The sequence below is a fragment of the Heloderma suspectum genome, chromosome 1 (assembly GCF_057233095.1).
Source record: "Heloderma suspectum isolate Gila_16-S chromosome 1, 16-S_ref, whole genome shotgun sequence".
Classification (NCBI taxonomy): Eukaryota; Metazoa; Chordata; class Lepidosauria; order Squamata; family Helodermatidae; genus Heloderma; species Heloderma suspectum.
This window is the reverse complement of record NC_139458.1, coordinates 322,331,370-322,350,226: the sequence shown is the minus strand read 5'-3', so window position 1 is coordinate 322,350,226 and position 18,857 is coordinate 322,331,370. Positions and strand designations below refer to the sequence as shown.

Sequence of the window (18,857 nt, the reverse complement as noted above, 5' to 3'; positions counted from 1 at the left end):
CTTCCCGACCATCTGCTCCCATTGGTAGTACATGCCTTGGTCTCCTCTTGCCTAGACTACTGTAATGCGCTTTATGTGGGGTTACCCTTGAAGACAGTTTCGAAGCTGTAGCTGGTGCAGAACGCGGCGGCTCACCTGATTAAAGGCAGCTGCCGGCGTGATCACATCACTCCAGTGCTGAAGGAGTTGTACTGGCTACCAGTGGTTTTCCCGGCCAAATTCAAGGTGTTGGTTTTGATGTTATAACCCTATATGGTTCTGGCCCAGCCTGTCTCAAGGAGCACATCCAGCAACACCAGACAGGCAACAGGATCAGCCTCAGATGGCCTTCTCTCTGTCCCATCAGCCAGGCTGGTGAGGACGAGGGAGAGGGCCTTCTCTGTGGTGGCCCTCACTCTGTGGAACTCCCTTCCTAGGGAACTCTGCCATGCCCCCTCTTTAATGAGCTTCCACCACACATTAAAAACGTGGTTATTCAGGCAGGCATTTGGGGTGGGTTAGGGTATTTTTAGAAATATGATGTTTTAATGTAGAATTTTATCGTTTTAAAACTGTCGTATTGCTGTACATTGCCCAGAGTGGCCGGGTAACCAGCCAGATGGGCGATTAAGAAAATAAATAAATAAATAAATTTTATATTATGTTTTATTATGTTATTTTATGGTTTTAAGCTTTGTCTTGTAAACTACCTAGAGATCTCTCGCTAATGGGTGGTATAGAAATGTAATAATAAATAGGTAAATTAAAACTGCATAGTGTTTTGAAAAAAGATGGGTGCATTTTCGAGAATACTGATAACATTCCTGATCCAGACACACAAAGTTGGCTAAAATTGTCTCAAATTTTGTCAAGATGTAGAATGCTATTTCACATATGGTGTAACTGTTCTGTCTTTATTATTTTAAGTATAACTGTGTCTGACAGCAGTTGGCTACCTTTCTCCGTCTTCACACCCAGGCCATTGATGCCTGCATCTGCCTCAATTTCTACAGTTAATCATGGAGAGAGGAAGCAGTTCTGGTTTACCCTGAAACTACTGTTGTGCATCCCACCACAGTCTGTGCCTGCATACCGTTGTTGATCATGATTCTCCAAATCCATGTAAATCTATGGCTTCTTGGCATTCAGTGAACTTTATGTCCCTGGTCAGTTTCAACTTGCTAATCCTTTTCTAGGAAAGCTGCTCCTGCCCTATTAGTGTTCATGGTTACCAAGATGCACAGACGCTTGAAGATTAGGGTCAACAATTTAGTGCACATTTTGCCAGCCATTTGGACCAGGAGCCAGGAGTCTGTATCTGTCACTAGATTGTGGATTGCCCCCTAGATTGCTGATGGCTATGTTTTCTAGGTAGTTAGCTACCTTCTCTGCTTGCTTTTGAGAACAATCCACAGCTTTCAGTTGTGCTGTGGGAGTGGAGATCTAGGAAAGCATTCATGGTCATACTTTTGAGGACACCATGAAGTTGAAGGGAGGCAACTCTGGTACACGTTATACTGGTCCTGACTAATCCAACATTCTGCACTGAGAGAATGAAATATCATTGATGGCTACTTTACCTCTCATCTGTTTTGGATATTTCAAATGTTTGACAGTGGCAGTTGTGGAACATTATGAGAACAAACTGGATTTCTTTAGTTCACTAGATTTATAAGCAAAACTAATATAGAATCATGTCACGTGTCTCACACGGGAAGCCAAGTGCTACTAGGAAACCTGTCTTGCCTCAGGGGGCCCATGACACTAGTTTTGCTACCATGGAGAAAGGAGCGGCGTCCCAGGGCTGCTGATCCCAAGAGTCTGAAGCTGATGAATATCAGAGCTGAGAATATGATGCTGAACATTTCCACTAGGCTGGATTATCTGATTTTTGTGACAGTGACAGCAAGAGAATTGTGAACTGATTATCCATGAGTGTCTACTAAGCATATTCACTTCTGTGTATTTATTTGTTAATTAGCTGCCATCGCCCCTCCTTTCCCAAATCTGGCAACAATAGGAGATTCATTCCCAGAGCAAAAAGCGTTCTTTTGGGGGTGGGGGATGTTCATCGAGACCATAGAGTAGTAGGGGAAGAGTTAATCTACACTTTCACCTACTATTTTAAAAACACATGCATACAAATATGAATATGCATTTAATGTAACATGTCGGTTTGGCCCTTAGGGGGAGACTGTTGCAGAAAATAAGAGAAGGAAGGCATCATACTGGGGAAATGGGAAAGAAGCCCTTAACAGGGAGCCACCGTTCAGGAGATGCATTTATATCTCATGCTGAGCATATATTTCTGGAGATGGGTGGATAGGGATAGTGTCTTTGTAGCACAGGGGAGAGCAACTGATAGCCCTTCAGTTTTGGCCCACAACTCCCATGATCCCTTACCATTGGCTATGTTGGCTGGGGCTGAAAACACCTGGAGGGCCACAAGTTGCCCACCCCTGTTATAGTGGAAGATCTGATCATTAGGATCACAGAGAGATGTATTGTTGCAGGCATGTTGAATGTATGGTGGCTTGCCGGCCTAGTGCAAAAACTGTGGACGTTAAATACTGTTTTGATAAGCTGACAGTATGGGGGAAGAGTCTTTGGATGTGGTATGCGATGGCACCAACAACATTTGGAAATACAGTTGTGAAGTCCTGGAACTATGGTTTTGGGGAAGGACATCTTTTTGTTTGCTATGGATATTAGGGCTGAGCCATAGGCCACTGCCTACAGTTGAGATGAGTTGGTGCTGGGAGCTGCTGTAACTCAGATTATCTTGGGATCTATGTGTGGCTCCCCCATATGATGGGGCAGTAACAGTAACTATTTAGGCAGTGAAGAACCCCCAAACCCTGTAGTGGCTCTGAACTGAGATATAGGGGCTTTCTGTTCCAGTTGAGCAACACGGGAGCTTTGGTGTGTTCTTATTTTCTTTGGTGGTTCTTCAGTCCTGACTTCTGATTTGCTCTTTGGTCCTATTTCCTGGTTTGTCCTTTGATTCTGACTTGCTCTTTGGTTGCATCCACTGGTACAGCTCCCGATGCAGAAAACTGAAAAATCTGAGGCAAGTGAAAAGTAAGAGGAGACTGAGGCTGTTGTATAAAGGCACCACGCTGCCTTAAAAATATAGCTTTGTGTGTCTGTGTTGCTGTTGTTGTGTGTGTTTTTAATAAAAAAATAAAAGTAAATCGAAAAATATAGCTGATAAGTACAAAGCTATAACTACAGTTTGTACAAGATTGTCTAGAGTTGTAACTGAAGTGAAAGATAGCTCATGACAGCTTTTGCTATAGCTCTGCATATCCACATATCATCAAAAACTTTCATTTAGGCTAAGTGTTTTATGACAGTAGCTCAGCGGGACTCATTTTTAGTTTACTACTTCATGTTCATTCCACTCAAGCTGGTACTGTGGGGCTGTTTCCATTCTCTGCACAGTCCTGTGGTAAAACATATCCACAGTAGGACAAGAAAACTATGTTAATCTCTTGACTTTGTCCTTGGGATTTAGTTGAGATTTAGTTTGTAGTCATTTTATGGACATTGTTTATATCTTCTAGATACAATAAGTCTTTGAGGGAACATTTCTAATGTGCATTTTTAGAGTTATACTCTTAGATAGTGTTGCTGATTGTATCTTTTAACAAATTGCTCTTCAGAACAGCATGTGCAGATGGTGAATAAGTATCACCATTATTAGCCGAGTATAGTGGTACTATTGTATACCTTTTTTAAAAGTCTGAAATCCACAATTAAAATTTGAAATCCTTGATTTGAGCTAAAACTTCTGTTAACTCCTTTTTTTAATAGAACAATTACTACATACTGTTGTTGGGAGGGGAGGGGAATTAAATAGCTGGTTTTGTTGTTTACCTCTCTTATTCCACAAAACAAGCTTCCTTTTAGGTATTCCCAACTCTACCCAGGCAGAGACTAAAAAGCAAGAATTCTGCAAGCTAACCTCTCTCTAAAAATAGCTGGGTCACATTCTTGCCCTTCTCCTTCCTGCCCCCCTCAAGCCTTCTACTTCATTTGAAGTTTTTAGCATGCTTCAGTTAGCCTAAAGCCACCAAGTTCAGTCAGATGAGCAATTAAATGTTATATTTTAACCATCACATATATTTCAAGCTATTATAACTTAGAAAATGCTGTCATGCCTTCTCAGCATTTTAATAAAGTGCTGTGTGGGGAAGAGAACTTCCCTGTGCTATTACTACTGTTAAATACACTCCTCCAAATACCTAAAAAGTATCATCACACATTATAAATGCGAGGTTTTAAATTTCGAGCCTCTAAGGGCCAAACCTAGCAGTTGGAGATTCATGACTGGAACTGTCTTTTTAAATTTCTTTTCCAAAGGACCACAGTGCCCCCCCCCCATTGGATCAGGACCACAGCACTGGGGGCAGAGCTTAACTTTCCGGTTGTAAATCCCCTTCCTCATGCTGCTGCTTGCCATGTAAGGGTGTATTGTGTCAGCTGCTTTCAAGTAAGAGCCAAACGAGACAAAGGGTGCTTCTCGACATGGCTTTTATTGTGCAATTGAGTAACAACATTCACAGAATTTTACAGGGAGTCCAGATGACATCGTCTTCCATTTGTAATCCTATGTTTTCCCACCACTTCTTTCATCTGTTTTTTTTTTAACCAGAATTAATCTATCAAGGAGAAAGATGGCATAGCTACACAATGCCTTTTGATTGGTAGTGCTAAGAGCCTTCTTTTAAATATCTCTTTTTAAAAGCAGCTATGTGCTGACATCACTGAGGGCAATCAAACTAAATTTAGGGTGAGTGCAATATTTCCTGGATTGATCACATGGGTGATCATAGCCAACCAGGACTGTAAGGTCAAGCTAACCCCCGTTGGGGCAATACCTGGTGATTTACCCAGAAACATTGCCCATCAATATTCACAAAAAATTGCCTAAAGGGTACTCCACTTGGAGTACGACAAGGCTGTATATTGTTGCTCTGCTTATTTAACTTATATGCAGAGTACATCATGAGAAATGCCGGGTTGGATGAATCACAGGTCGGAATTAAGATTGCTGGGAAAATTATCAACAGCCTCAGATACGCAGATGATACCACCCTAATGGCAGAAAGTGAAGAGGATCTAAAGAGCCTCTTGTTGAAAGTGAAAGAGGAGAGTGCAAAAGCTGCCAACTCAACATTAAAAAAATGAAGATCATGGCATCTGGCCCCATCACTTCCTGGCATATAGAAGGGGAAGAAATGGAAGCAGTGACAGATTTTACTTTCTTGGGCTCCAAGATCACCGCAGACGCTGACTGTAGCCATGAAATTAAAAGACGCTTGCTCCTTGGGAGGAAAGCTATGGCAAACCTAGACAGCATAGTAAGAAGCAGAGACATCACCTTGCCGACAAAGGTCCGTCTAATCAAAGCTATGGTTTTCCCAGTAGTAATGTATGGCTGTGAGAGCTGGACTATAAGGAAGGCTGAGCGCCAAAAAATTGATGCGTTCGAACTGTGGTGCTGGAGAAGACTCTTACGAGTCCCCTGGACTGCAAGGAGGTCAAATCAGTCCATCCTAAAGGAAATCAACCCTGAGTGCTCATTGGAAGGACAGATACTGAAGTTGAAGCTCAAATATTTTGGCCACCTAATGCGAAGAGAAAACTCTCTGGAAAAGACCCTGATGCTGGGAAAGACTGAAGGCAAAAGGAGAAGGGGACGGCAGAGGATGAGATGGCTAGATAGCATCACTGATGCAATGAATGTGGACTTGAGCATGCTCCAGGAGAGAGTGCAGGACAGGAAGGCCTGGTGTGCTACAGTCCATGGGGTCACGAAGAGTCGGACCCGACTGAACGACTGAGCAACAACAACTCCACTTAGGCAGCTTCTTCCTTTCTCTGGAGTGGGTGGAGAAGATCAGATGGACAGCACAGAGCATTGTGCCCAGTCCATGGAAGATTTAATGCACCTGATCCATCAACAGCCTTCCATGATCATCTTTCTAGGCCTGTCTGCACTCCAGACTTCTGCAGTGGTTCATTCTACATCACCTCTACATCTAGCTATAGATCACTCTAAGACTCTCATACCAGGTGTCAATCCTTCAAAATGTTTTACATTCTCTATCCTGCTAGACCAGCTGAAACAGTTTCATGAGCTCCACTGAAGGTAACCCCAGGTTCCAAATCATGATAAATGCAAGTATGTCAGGTGGGGAGGGTGCAGTGCCAAGAATTTGTAGCATAGGGTATTTGAACTCCTCAGGAGACAAAGAGCCCATTGCTTGGCAAGCTTTCTCTCACAGGATTCAGGATGCTCATGTACTGATATGCACTGACACATAATCGCCAAGGCTCCAATCCACTATCAGAGGGGCCACCGATCAAGGCCGTAAAGTATAGGACTGGACCTCCTTTTCTACTGAGCATGGAATAATCTGACATATATGTAAGATGAGTACCTGCAGGGAGACCTTAGTGTACAAGTGGATTTGTTAAGTAGACAGTGCCTGGAGAACAAGTGGACCCTGAATGAAGGGTGTTCTCAGTGATCACCAGTCACGGGGGCACCCCAGTACTGGATCTCTTTGCTTCCAGCCTCGATACCAAGATGGACCACTCTTCTCCAGATATCTGGATGTAAAGGCAGAAACAACAGATGTGCTATATGGTTCCCTGGTCTTCAGTTTCAAATCTTCCCAGAGAGCTTTGGCTGTTGGGTGGTAAAGAAATGTAATAAATAAATAAGTCCTCCCAATTTGAAATTATCCTAATTGCCTCTTTCCCAACATGGAGGACCTAGTTGTTGGAACTGTTGGCTCCAAGTGCACTGGACACATGGGATCTTCTGCCATACAAAGAACTGTTTTCTAGGGGTTGATTCTTTATCCAGATCCAAAATTGTTCCACTTGATCGCCTAGAGATTGAACAGTGACAATTTTCTTTCCAATACCTGCATGCCAAAGATTGTGGCAACCATTCTTTCTTCTCATAAGTAGTTGAGAAACAGGATTTATGAGGCTACCTGGAAGGCCTCCCACAGATAGTAAAAGGGGAAGAAATATAGCTGTGTAGCTATGGAAGTTGCTGAGGTGCTATACTTCTTAAAAGATGAGCTAGACCAAGGCCTCATCCTAACTTCTTGAGGAGATAGCCAGTGGCCTTAGACAGAATTTGGAGGGGCACAAGGCAAGTTGTCCATATCCAAGGTATCTCACATTAAATGCTTCCTTCAAAATGCCTCTTGGCTCCCTCATATGTAGGTTCCTATCTGGGAACCTTCTGTTGTTTCTGAGAACATTCACTGAGGCTCACTTTGAGTCTGTGAAGTCTGTTCTCTTCTGCAACTTGGGAGATGGCAGTCACAGTCTGCCCGGCAATAGGGGGAGATGGGTGCTGTTCTTTGAACCAGTCATCCTTAAGGTTAACTCTGCCTTTCATAGCTTTCAACAGCTTGTTCTTCCCAATTTTGCCCCAAGCTCTTACCCTCAAAGGAGAAACAGCGGAATGAACTTGATGTACATATGGCTTTAAGAGTGTACATTAGGAAAGCCAAATAGCTCAGGCTCTTTATATCATACAGACAGGATATCCGAGCTCTTAGCTTCTGGATCTGCATGATTAGAACATAGTTCTGGGTGTGCATGGGCCTTATCATTCCATCAATGCTATGCTTCCTGTAGCCATCACAGCCCACTCCCTTCAAGAGTCCACTGATCTGCAGCTGTTCGCACCAGTTCTCCAGTTAAGGATATTTGAAAGGCAGTAAATTGCATCTATCTTCTTTCATGAGACACTACAAAATGTATGTCTTTGCCCCTGTTGTTGATGCTTTTGGTAGACATGTCCTGCCACAGGTGATGTAAATATCATCATGCAGGAGTCCGGCCATTTACTTTACACCTTGAGAAGTGGAGGTGCTGTAGTACATCCATTGCTGCCAGAAGTCATACCACTAAATGAGAAAGGGGAGTTGGTTCCTGAAAAGCTGAAAAGTTCCTTTTTTGTTTAGTAGGTAAGAAGTCAGGTAAATCCACTAAGGTGCTTGTCAGACAGAACACTGTGAGGGCAATGTTTGCACAACACTCCTAGTTTGTTAGGGCAGGGAGTATTTGGGGTTTCTTCTCTTGGCCCTTTTTTTCTGTTTGGTTTTTATTCTGTATGTGCTGCAAGTTGGTAGCTGTTCCTCCTTAAATTTATTTCTGTTTTGATTTAGAGCCTGAAGTGAAACCCAAGTATTGGGAAGGTTCTGTTGTCTGGTGATTTAAGTTTAGTTGTCCTTGCTTTCTGAGTTGGAGGATGAGTTAAAGCTTTCCTGCCTGATTTCCTATCTCCTCAAGAGAACAGCGAGGCATTGATTTTTTGCTGATTCTCTCCCTATCTATTGCAGCCCTCCATGCTATGTCTCATACTGTTCCAGAGGATCCCCAAACCTAAGGAGCAACTTTTCAGGAGACTGCAGTGGTGGTGGGGATCGGTGAAAATCAGGTGTCCCAGCTTGCACAAGCAGAAGTGTTTTCCACTAGCCCAAAGCCACCATTGGATGCAACCCCACATGTTTACAGTTCATATATAGGCTCAAAGTCTGGAATGTTAATCCGAGTTATTATATTGATATGCATGTTCACATTGTTTGCCATCACCCCTGGGATTTTATGCATTTTTTCATTGGGTATGGAGGAGATATTTGGTATGGCAGTCTCAATAATTTTTTCTCAGGCAACTGTGAATTTGTGCTACATGTTTTTGATCCAGTCCAATGATGCCTTCCATTTCCAAACGTTTTACAATTTCACTTTGTTCAGTATTACCTATTGATCCCACATTCTCCAGAAATTATCCGCCTATTGTCAGGTGTTCTTGCTGCTAGGAAGCTATCGACATACCCACATGGCTTCTGTGACCAATCTGTGGCTTCTGAACCACATGCAAATTACTACGGCAAAGTTAGCACTCAAGATGTTTTCAGCACTAAGTACTGTCCTAATCAGGTAGTCCATACATAGCTTACAACTATGGTTATGTATTTACTATTATTTGTTCAAGGGTCTGTGAGCCCCAGGTGAAATTTCACTTTTCCAGAGTTAATAAATACTAGCAGTCATCGACAGTAGGAAAATGCAAAATGTGAATTCTTCAGCTTTAACACAGATCTTAGTTGGACATAGTCCTTCTTGAATTTAGTAGCTCTGACTCTTCTTCGGTGCTCTGTCCCTTTTCATTTGTTAAAAAAAAATATTTATTTTGGAGAGCAATCCTGTGGCCCCTAGACAGCATCTGAGGGGGACATAGATCCAGGAATCCTAAGTATCCTAACGCTGGAGACAGTGCTCAGACCCAGGAGCCCAACCTCCCGTCCCCCTCACAGCTGGTGCGGAGAGAACTGCACCGGCTGCCTCTACGAGCTCGCAAACTTGGAAAGAGGGGGCGTGCCAAGGGGAGGGGAAGGCATATGCTGTATCCCCAGCCCTTCCCAGCCTCTAGCCCTCCCCCTCCCCAACACCTAAGCTAGATGGGCGAAAATGCCAATCTAGCTGAAATACAGAGTGGGGGGAGCACGGAGGCGAAGATTGCCTCTGTGCTGTTCCCGCTCTGCATAAGAGTCCCATCAGCCTCTGATTTCAGAAGCTGATGGGAATCCTGGTAGGATTGCACCCTTATTTTATTTAAAATATATCATGCCTTGCTTCAAAGAAAGCTCAAGGTGGCTAACAACAAAAGTAAACCATAAATTAACAATTTTAAAAGATCAATTCCAAAAATAAATGGAATTTTCAAGTGGGATAGGGTTAGGTGTGAGCTGCTGAGTTGTCAGGTACTTGAACCTTTTTATGAGAGCAATACTGGCTCTCAGTTAAGCATTTCAGATTATACTGCACCTTAAAAAAAACAAAGTAAAACTAGGCAATATCTCCTATATATGTTTGTCTGTACTTAAGTGCTACTCCCATTTCCCTCAGGTAATGTGGTCTCAGTAGCCCAAACTGTATGGATGTGGCATTTGCTACTGAATATCACTGATAGTTTCAACCACAGAACATACACATGTGCATGTGCGGGGTATACCTAACAGTTGACAAAGCCAGTAGGGTCAGCGTAGAAAGAAGCAGAGAGAGACGAAGGAAGGAAAGAACGAAGAACAACCAGAGAGACGGAAGGAAGGCAGGAAAGGGACCCTGAGAGAGAGAGAGAGAGAGAGAGAGAGGAGGTATAGCGCAAGAGGAAGGAAGGAAAGAAAGAGGAGAGGAAGGAAGGAAAGAAAGAGGAGAGGAAGGAAGGAAAAATGAAAGTGGAGTCACACAGAGAGACAGTGAGAGTACCACCCATGTACATCCATGCATGCACATACAAGGGGGCATTCCTAACATTTTTGTGATTGTGACCCCTGGTGGTCAATGTGTGATGGCACCCAGGGCACTTTTTCCAAATGCCAATAGTGCCCACAGGCCCAAAAAGTTGTAGAGCTCTGGTGTAACCCGTGGGAGAGAAAGGAAGAGTGAAGTTGGATAGGCTAAGATCCTATTATTAGATGTGAGGCTTTCAAGGATTCATTTTGTCCCTAGTGATAGTTTTATTTCTTTTAGGGTGGCTTTTTAAAGTTTCTTTGTAATGACATTATTCTGTGGCAGAGGATAGCCCCTATGGTCGCCTGTTGCCAGCAGGCACACCTTTCATGGCTACTGAAAGACACGGCTTTGACTGTTAGAGAAGTAAAATGTCCCATTTTCACATTTTTCTAGTAAGTGGGATGTCTTAGACAAAAGGTGTCCCAAATTTCAGCTTTCTGCTGTGCAATACCCTAACAATTTCAATATCCCCTAGATTGAATGAGTCAGTAACCCATGTGTCTTTTATGTATGATAACGAGATTGTTCTGATGTAGTGGCACACTCCAATAGTTAAACTGCTTTTGTTTGGATATGTATGACTTTAAAAAACAGTGAATGAAAAGCAGCATTACCCCAAGGAGAACTTTTTTCTCATGGGAATGTCGTATCTCTAAAGAATTATATCCTAGATAAGGTCAGAACAGTAAGGGTTGCTAAATAGTAGCATTCTGTCGTCCATTGTTCCCCTTATCATTTAATCGGTTGTGTTCCTCTCATTCAAAACCGTAGTCAGTTTTACTTATGTTTGTTTTTGCTGGCTCCTTTCTGACCTGCTCCATGCTCAAGAGTTGACTGGAGACACGTTAATGCATGCAATAGCAGTGTTCTTATGGTATGATTTCTGTTTGATGTCAAATGGTTTTTATTCTTCAAGAGCATGATATAATTGCCTCAGCACTTTTGGCTCTTTCTCTCTCTGGGATATATTCATTGCCTTACTCCCACTAGCCAGAGGAAAGAAAACGCGATCACTTACATGTTTACTACTCTAAGGAATTTGTTTTAAATTATAACATACACACTTTTTCTGCAGCAGATGGTTCCAATTTATTATTGTTGACCTTGTTCATTCTACATTTACACCTTTACTGCACAGTCAGACCCCATAGTTCACTCTCAGCAGGGATCTGTTTGTTCATTTTTTATTGCTGATAATTTAAACATGAGATTCCAAATCTAACCTTTTTGTTTCTATAGCAACTAAACATGGGCTGATCCAGGACCATCATTTTCTTTAATAGCTGGTATGTTCTCTTCACTCTGTAAGCTGAGTTTTAACAGTAGAAGATGTTTTAACTAGGGGAGAAATCCGACTGTGTCCATTCACCAGCAGAATGGACACTGCTGGCATAACAAGTTTCCCCTCCCTCTGTAGCCCCGTGAATATCCCAAAGTCTGCTCTGGAAGGTTGGAGGACCCTCATGAGCATATTTGGGAGATGCATGGGTATAGGGAGCGGGAAGTGCCATTGCGCAAATGGAAGTCCATTTGTGCAACATTGGATATCGCCCTAGAGGTTAACTGGGCCAGATTCGGGCACAATACTATGTGTTTAGACAGAAAAAGGTCCTTACAACTCTCAGCATTCCTCAGCCAGCTGTTCTGGCTGGGGAATGCTGGAAGCTGTAGGACTTCTTTCTGTCTAAACATGCGTAGGATTGTGCCCTTAATCTTTTAAAAGTCTGATAGACAATTAGGAGCCCTGAATGCTGTTGTTTTCATTTGAATGAAATATCCAAGGTGGGAGACATTTCTTGAGGTATCCTGTTATTTTGATTGATCTGTTGTTGGATATCTTAATGTTGTCTCTGCCCTAGAATGGTTGTTGCTTTTTCTTATGAATAATTTCTTCATAATTTCTAACTTCAGACATAGCCATATTGACTGCATATATATTTTAGCCTCCTGTTGTTCACAAAGATAGAATATTTCTAGTTGAAATACTAGAAACAATGTATCTTCTTGATATATTTTAAATATCCAAGCATCCAACATCATAAAAAGTCCTGTCATGTTTACTTTAACGTCACATGCAAGCAACATTTGTTGAATTCTTCTGGAGGAAAAAAGCACTCAATGTAGCAAGGAACTAATAAAACATGTATGTTGTGCTAATGTGTTTTGCCTGAAGCAAAAAACCCCAAACCCTTGGGTTGTTGTGAGAAGTCCTTATCTGCCCATCAGGTACAGTTCCCATGTGTTAGAGCTGCCTTCCCAACCTGGGGCCTTCCAAATATTTTGGACTACAATTCCCAGCATTCCTTTCCATTGGACATGTTGGCTGAGGCTGATGGGGGTTGAAATCCAAAGCATCAGGAGGGCACCAGGTTAGGGAAGGCTGTCAGATTGTTATTCAACCAAAAATTACCTTATTGTATGAACTAATAGATTTCACAATTACATTTTCTGTAGTTTTGTTTCATGCTGTTGAGAACCTTTGCTTCTGATAATCTGTTCTTTCCCTGCTTCCTTATCTCATGAACATTCTCCCCCCTCCTCCACTATCTCTGAACATCATGTTATACTAGGGCTGTCCCAAATCCAGTTTTAAAGGGGTTTTGTAGACAAAATCCTTTTGTACAGAACATGTGGGTTTGTGGGCAAAGGCAACTGGGGAAATATAAGAGGGAGGGCACAAGAACCCTGCCTAATTCTGTGAAATTTAACATACAGTGTTTTGCTATATTGTAAATTAAAAATGAAAATCAGCCTCCCAGAGAATTTTGTTTGGAAACGTGGAAACCCAGCTTGATTGTTAACAGTGCTTGGTGAAGGTGTTGCAAGAGAGATGAATATTAGGATGCTTTCAGACAACAGCTTTTGGGGGCACGCCAGTTCAGTGTGCATCATACCTACAAGGTGAATGGAACTGTGATGATTCTAATGCTGATCCACCAGTCCAAATGGCAGTTCAGGGCTAGCAAGATAACCCTAGGTGATACAATCCAAATAGCAAATGTGATGCTCTGATTGGAATCTTTTTCTTGTGATACTTGAAACTTCCATCTGGACAAGTCTTGAGATAGATGTTATGGCACTACTGTGGACACATTTATCATGATGAGGTAGAGTTAGGATTCAACAGTTCTAGTAAGTGCATGCTTAAACATGTTGTTGTTTTATTATTGTTGTTGTTTGTTATGGTTCTTGGGCCCAGAAAATGAGTGTTTCTCCTGTTTTGGAAGACATTTTGGCTGCTAGCCTTATGCATATTGTACCAGTTTTAAAAGAACCTCACTGGCTAGCTATTCGCTTCTCAGGTGCTGATACTTACCTTGAAAGCCCTGAATGGCTTGGGATCCAAATATCTGAAGGCGCACCTTCCTGTACCAGCCTGCCCATGCATTAAGAACTTCTGCCAAAACCATTTTTGGCAGTGACGTCCCAACTATGGAATGCACTCACTATAGAGACTTGCCTGGTGCCCATGTTGCAACAGGCTAAAACATTTTTGTTCACCAAGGTGTTTTAACTTGTGTGGATGTTCTTAAGAATTAAGGTTTTAGCTGTTCTGGTGGTGGTATATTTTAAGTTGTGGCTTAATGACTCATGATTCATAATCTGCCCTCAGATTCTATACACAATGGAGTGTGGTATAAAAAATCTTAAATAAATACATTAAAAATAATTTATTAGCCATCCTTCCATCACTCAAGGCATATAGTAACAAACAGAATAAATTCAGCAATAAAATATGGGGAATAATTTTTTAGAATCTGTTTCAAAACATAGGGCACAATCCTGTGCATGTTTAGACAGAAAAAAACATCTTTCTGTCTAAATATGCATAGAATTTTGCCCTAAATGTTTTTAAAGGAAATCTATTTGATTCTCTTTGGGTCTAGTACCATAGAATCTGTATGATCAGTGTTGATGCACACCATATGATACCTCTACCTCATTCCCAGAGTGCTCAGTGGAAAGGAAATTGTAGCCCTTCAAGTAGAGTACTAAATATTTCAGTTGTCACCCTTGATTTGTCATGACCTGCTGTTCCAGTCAGTGGAACCACGGGAATTGCCTAAGAATCTTATCCCTGATTTACTTGGCTTCTCACTGCTATCCATGCATAGGCTTCACTTTTTGTGTATGTGTGAAATAATTCACTGAAATGTAGTTCCATTCATGCTCGTAATAATAATCATAGGAGATCTGTAAATTTATAATAAATTTATCAAGATAAAGTCATGTATTGAGGAAGAAATCCATTGAGGAAAAGAAGAAAGTAGCACAGAGCACAGGGAAAGTTTCAACAGACAGCCTACGTGGATGAAAACAAGCAAATGTGTGTCTATCAATAAAGACACACACAAAAAAAGATGTAACAATACTGAAATCTATCAATGAATGTACAAAATTAACTGAACTAAAAGATGCTATTTCAGTTTAATGCTAGTGACTGTAGCTCTGGAAATGCCCTCTGCATATTTCAAGTATATTTCACATTCAGGTCTATTTCACACAGGCAAAACATTCTTATATTTCAGTTGGTGGTTAGACAGTGTTGATGGTTTTGAAAAGAGCTTTTTGTAGTCAATATAAACTCTGGGGCAATATTTTTAATATTTGCGTCTTTTCAAACCATCTTAGCATGTGGAGCGCGCGTGCGTGCGCACCCCCCCCCCCAATAGATTTTGTGCAGTTAACTGTCTTGGAGGCCAACCATGGACCTCCTTTTTGAGAGATGGTGAAGTCTCCAGCAGGTTTTTGAGTCGAGTTGCTTTGGAATTCCAGTTGCAAATGCCTCAGCAAAATCCCATGCTTCTTCATGGTCTTTGTGACACACATATTGGGTATGTGCCTATGCAAAACATAGAATGTTTTGTCATTCAGTACATTCTAGAGCTGAACAGAGTTTTAGGGAGGAGTCCCACCCACCTCCTCTGTGCAGAGAGGGTCATGACAGACTTTCTGGGGAACACTTTCTTTCTTCACTGGGGAAACACCTTTAAGTCCATATTTTCTCCCTTCCCTCTCGTCACATGGGTAATGAACAAGATACAGGAAGATGGGGCTCACTGCATCCTAATAAACATGTGGTGGCCCAGGCAGGCATGGTTTGCAATGCTTCTTCTCCTCCTATCCAACCACATCTTTCTCCATTTTCCTCGTCTCATGGATATCCTCTCAATGAGCAACAGGGAGAGCAGACACCCTGACCTAAGCAACCTACATCTCACGGCATGGAAGGTGGGCAACTTCATCAATTCTCTAACGAGGTATTAAAGGTAATGACTACTTCCTGCAGACCTTCCACCTGGGCTGCATGTACTGCCAGATGGAAGACCTTCCTGAAATTCCTCACCCCAGTGGGACGAAATCCCAAATCCTGTTTCTCCCAACTATAGTGGGTTTTCTTTTTTCTTTGAAAGATTTCTTTCTTTGAAATCTAAGGGCCTAGCACTCTCGTCCATCAAGGTCTACTTAGCAGCCTAATTGGCAAATAATGACAATATCAAAGGTATCTCTTTCTTCTCACACCCTCATGATAAACAGTTCCTTAAAGGACTTGCGAACTTCTGTCTGCTGGCCTCCCCACCCATTCCTGCCTGGAATCTGTCAGTGGTACTTGCTCAACTGACAGCCCAGCCTTTCAAACCTTTGACTATGGCCAACCGGCTCCTCACAATGAAAGTGGCTTTCCTCCTTGTGATTACTTCAGCATGGAAAGCAAGCAAACTGTGTGCTCTAAGGCATGACCAACCATTCCTCATATTTCATAAGGATAAGGTGGTGCTATGCCTGGACTGCTCTTTTCTCCTGAAGGTTGTCTCACAATTCCACTTAACTCAAGATACTGTACTACCAACTTTCCTTCCTCAACCTACCTCCCCAGTGGAGGTTAAGCTTCATTCCCTAGATATTAGATGAACACTTCTGTTCTACTTGCACAGGACATCATCTTTTAGGGAGACTACTGATTTGTCCATCTGCCACTCCGGACTCAAAAAGTGTTGCCCTATGTCATCGCAAGTGGATCATCTCAGCCATACTTCTGGCCTATCAACTGGCACACCTACCTGCCCCCCCTACAAGTACAGGGACATTCAACCAGAGCTATAGCCTCCTCTGCTGCTTTCCTAAGAGGTGTTTTGCCTCCACAACAGTGTAGTGCAGCAACCTGGGCTCAGTCCTCTACCTTCATCAAACATTACCACCTGGATATCAGGGATTGCACTGATGCAGCTTTTGGCACAGCGGTCCTTTCTTCAATTTTGGCATGACATCTTCCTCCTCTGGTAAGTCTGTTGCTTTTTAGTCATCCATATGTGTGAGTCACAGAGACCATGAAGAAGGAGGACAGACAGGTAACTATGGTTCTTCAGGTGGTCATCTGTGAACTCACACACAACCTACTCTCCTCCCTGTTTCAATGCTTCGCCTTCCTTATTCCTATGCTATGGCAGACTTGGAATAGAGGCAGGCAGGAGCCATGCCCCGGGTGTGCGCAGTGGAACTGGGTGGGACACGTGACTAAAAGCCTGCTTAGCTCTTGAATGTTCTGAATAACTGTTCTGCACAGGCACATAACCCATATGTGTAAGTTGACAGAAGACCTCTCAAAGAACCACAGTTACCAATAAGCAACCTGACATTTCAAGTAACATCCATGATTTCAGATGTCAGTAGTGAAATATTGCAGCCATAGATACTGTACTTCTAGATTCAACAAGCTCTACATACCAGAGAAGCCTGAAACAGAGGAAATATCAGTAAGACTTTTAAAAATATAAGCAGAAAAAGACAAGTGGGCCCTGAGGAAAGACATCTCTTTCTGAAACACATCAGGCTTATTAAAGCCTTTTCAGGCACCTGAGAATATCATTTGTCCTGTTTTTTGACATGGTACAATCTAATAGACATGATACAAAATGGAAAAAGAATGGGGAACACAAGCATTGAAGCAGCAGCTCCTCCTCTGGCTGATGGATTGAGCCATGCTGGTCTTCCGCTTGCCATGATCTTTTTGGGAGGCAGGGGGTACAGCCTTCCAGTGTACGAGGACAGAGTGTTCTGCCCTTCAACTCTCTAGCTCCATGGCAAGTGTCAAGGAGGGGCAAAGCAAGTTCCCTGCAGCTGTTCTGCATCTTGGTTGGTCTGCACCTTGCTGTGATGTTTTCATGGGAGGCAGGGTATGCAGCTTCTCAGTGACCCGTGGTCTCCTCCGCAGTGGATGAGTCCAGAAGATGCTGTCCTTCAGCTCTCCAGTCCCAGGACGGAGTTGGACAAAGAGTGCCACTGTTTCGATGCCTCACACTGTTGTATTGTCTGTCATTCAAGCTATAATGCAGCCAATTAGAATTTTTCATTTAGAATAAATTTAACTTTTGACCTCATTATGCTATTTATTTATTTATTTTAGGGATTTATAACCCATCCCTCAATAAAATTTCCTATACATTGCCAACCCATTGGTAGTGGGTTGTAATCCCTTTACCACCTTACTCTAAAGGAAGTAATCCCTTTACCACCTTCTTGTGCTGATGCATCATGCTTGCTAGGTTTTACTTTTTAATCTATTGTATTTTTAAAGTATTTGATAAAATTCCAAGAGCAGTTTATAATTTTTAAAATATAAGAAATGCTGCACAACAATAAAACAAAACTATATAAAAGTCAGTAGAGCAGCTAAAAAATGTCAGCATTAACCAGGATAGATAATCTAGACATCTCTAAGATAAAAACTCTAAAAGCCCTCAGTAAACAACAAGGTCTTCTCTTATCAATGAAAGACTATCAAATCAAATACTGTACCAAGTAGGCTTCCTTGGGGAGAACATTCCAGGCCAGGGTGTCACAGCTGAAACGTTCCTAGCTGAAGACCCCCCTCCCTCACCTCTGAAGGTCAGGTGATCTGGAGAAGAGCTCCGAGGCCCTAATTTGTGCGTGTGTATGAGTATGATGAAGCAAACCATAAACATTCTCATGTCAGGAAATTTCTAGTACCAGTTTCATGATACATAAAATACATTCCTGGCTGTCTTGGAACTGTTTGAATTAAATTGAATTGTGAACCGCCCAGAGAGCTTCAGCTATTGGGCGGTATAGAAATGAAATAAATAAATAATAAATAAATGCAGCTAGAATCAAAAAGCCACTTTTCATATAATATACAACTGTCTGTGTCAGATTGTGGCTTAAAATAGGCAGTGTAAAAGGACCACATTGTTACAAAGCCCAGATTCATTATGTACACATATATAAGCATCAGAAATTCGGGCTTCGTTTCATATGAAGAAACATCAAACAAGATGCAAGTATGTGAATATATAATTATAATTTTACTACTTCAGTTCATTTTTTAAAAATCTCTTGATCTTTTTGGTCACCTTTCCTATGTATTGATAGATTAGAAAAGTTCCCACAAAGCCTTACTTTCTGACTGGGTTTTCTCTGTTCTCTCATCACGCTTACTCAGGACACACATCTCTGTATATACCTGAAGCCTGTTTTCCACGTTCAAGGGATAAGTCCTTCAGGGCATCTTGGCAGGGATCTTC

General features: G+C 42.1%; 1 protein-coding gene across 9 annotated transcripts in view; it reads left to right on the top strand.

Moving 5' to 3' along the window:
* The window catches only part of CDK19 (cyclin dependent kinase 19), a 136,619-nt gene that overhangs the window by 64,025 nt on the left and 53,737 nt on the right, over nucleotides 1-18,857 (top strand). The window lies entirely within an intron of this gene.